This window comes from Triticum aestivum, chromosome 2A (genome assembly GCF_018294505.1).
Source record: "Triticum aestivum cultivar Chinese Spring chromosome 2A, IWGSC CS RefSeq v2.1, whole genome shotgun sequence".
Taxonomy (NCBI): Eukaryota; Viridiplantae; Streptophyta; class Magnoliopsida; order Poales; family Poaceae; genus Triticum; species Triticum aestivum.
In genome coordinates this window covers 479,663,582-479,666,273 of record NC_057797.1, presented here as the reverse complement: position 1 = coordinate 479,666,273, position 2,692 = coordinate 479,663,582, and the positions used below count along the sequence as shown (strand labels likewise).

At 39.0% G+C, this 2,692-nt stretch overlaps 1 long non-coding RNA gene across 1 annotated transcript; it reads right to left on the bottom strand.

Annotated features, from left to right (window-relative positions):
- Positions 1-200: 200 nt before the first annotated feature.
- On the bottom strand, positions 201-1,831 carry LOC123185431 (uncharacterized). Its single transcript, XR_006493389.1, has 3 exons — positions 1,725-1,831; positions 1,137-1,641; positions 201-1,057 (listed from the first exon to the last, which is right to left on the bottom strand). It is a non-coding gene; the product is annotated as an uncharacterized lncRNA (long non-coding RNA).
- Positions 1,832-2,692: the final 861 nt, after the last annotated feature.

Genomic DNA, 2,692 nt, shown 5'->3' with positions numbered 1-2,692 from the left:
TCAAAGAAGTGATGGCCCCGCATGTCTGAAGGTTACCAAAGTAGGAGACATTTTATTTAAGCATGTTACCATTTCATTTATATGTTCGTTCAGTTTCATGAATCGTTGCCAATTAAGTAGTATCATGTTTCTTTCCATATTGTGAATAAAGGAAGCACAATAACTCTATTTATTCTTTTTATTCATTCCTCGTATACAATATTAATATTCTATTTATTTTATTGTACTGATGAGACATCCAACCTACCCAAAAAATATTGCTAAAATAAATGAATTTATTTTATTCAGTACACTTCTGAACAAAAACATATATAGAAAGGAGAACAAATAAAAGTTATGCAGTATTTCTTCTAGTCCGTCTGAGATAGTCTTGATAGTCATTCCACATGGCATTGGCTATTTCATCCCTTTTTGTACTACCTAGTGCTCGTCGCTCATTGAGAGAATGTATATCATTTGTATACTTCATATCTCCACTTGAAAAATCAATTATTTTTATTGGATCAATGTCTGATTCAACTTGGTCCAACCATTGTTCGCCACCCTCATTACTACAAATAAAATTATGAAGAGCACAACATGCTATTGCAATTTCTGCTTGCGAGTCGATGGGGTATTGCGATGCACACTTTAGTACAGGGAAACGCTTCTTCAGAACTCCAATTATACGCTCAACATGATTACGAAGTTGTGCATGCCTCAGGTTGAATAGCTCTCGAGGATTTTGCGGCCGCTGATTGCATTTAGCCTGCTCCATCAAATGGTACCTTACATTGCGATAAGGTGCAATGAAATTAGGCGTATTCGCATAACCAGCATCCACCAAATAAAACTTTCCTTCGGGGACATAGAAATTATTTTCAAGAGCATCTTGTAGAACACGAGCGTCAGAAGCGGAACCTTCCCATCCGCTGCTGACATGGACGAAACGATTATCAAAATCACATGCAACCATAACATTTTGTGACAATGTTCCCTTTCTATTACGATATGGATCTTGATCTTTTGGAGATATGCTAATTGAAATATGTGTTCCATCTATTGCTCCAATACAATCCTACAAAAAAATTAGATACAATGAAAACTTTGTATTTATATTTGGCTATAGCACTAAAGGGTTAAAATGTGAATAATACCTTGAAATATGGCATAAATTTCGTATTACTTGCAACTTTGAAAGGAACATTGATTGGAGGCAACTATATTACACTTCCTGACAATATCATCAGGGCGTTCAACACAATATTGAAATAGCGACTTATGGTCTCACCACTATGCTGAAATTGCCCTTGGAGTGTATGATTGGTTGCATTCTTTGAAACAACATATAAAAATATGCCTACTTGTTCTTCCACTGAGACATAATTCGTATCTCTTAGATGGCATCTCTCTCGAAGACACTGGACCAAGTTACGGAAAATATACTGCTCCATCCGAAAATCTCGTTTGCATCTTAATTCATGACCTTCTAGAACTTCTCGCACGTACCGATCTCCCGTAAGGATGGATGTATGAATACGTGTGTGGTTGGCCGAGCTTCTATCGTTAGCATACAAAGCTTCGATGATAGCTAATTCATCATCTTCTCTATGTTTGCGCATCAAAAAATTACCCAACATTCTGATTGACAATATAACACACCTACAAAAATATGCATATGACATCTTAGGTATACACTTTCTAGATCCCCCCCACCCAAAAAAATGATTCATAATAGAACATACCTGATAACTTGCTGTAGATCACATCCGTAAACCAGGAGAAACTTGTTGTGTGAAGGCTAGAAGATCTTGCGATCGTGTGTTCATTTGAAGAGGGGTATATATAGGTGGATTAGTTCAAGTCTTCAATGAGAGCGGCCCAAGAAAAGGCCATACGTGATTCTAGGATAGACATGTTCTAGCAGGTTAGGTGACATGCATGTAGATGCAGCAGGGGTAGACACATTCTACAGATCCGAGCATCTAGTTCGGATGGACGTGTGCATGGCCGCTGCATGCAGCCGGCCGCCGTTAGCAGCCGCTAAATAGTCAGTCATGCATGCTAAATACTTGGTCAAAACTTAGGTAAAACAGCACCAGCCAAACACATATAAAAACTGAGAAAAACGTTGGTTTTAGAAAACTGCAGTATTACTTGCCTGCCGATGGGAATACTGTGGTTTTCAATTACAACAGTTTTCTAAAAACTTTGCTGCCAAACTAAGCCTTAAGCATTACATCGAGCCTCTGCATAGCTAAAATGCACACAGCCAAACAATATTCTCTCATTCAAAAAAGGCGAAATATAAGGAAAACATGTAGTATCCGTATAACGCCTAAAGCGGAGGGAGGCCAATCCTAAGATCATGCTGCCACCCATGTTGGGTAAAAGTATCCCTCGCCGTAGCCTCCAATCGTGTACACACCTCCATAAACATGTCTCGATTCTCCACACGTTGTAGAGAGGACCATAAACGAAGAGTCCCGGTACATCTGTAGAAAACCTGCATAAGAGAAGTACTTTTATCGTTAAAAACCTTATCATTGCTACAGAGCCAAAACGACCAAATAACGGCAAGCGCTCCCACTCTGAGAAGGGTTCTAAACCTGTGATCAATCCCGTGTAGCCAGTTGCCAAATACATTAGCAACACTACAAGGAGGATACATGCCAGAAGCTATTTGGATGACTGACCATATAGAACGAGCCGA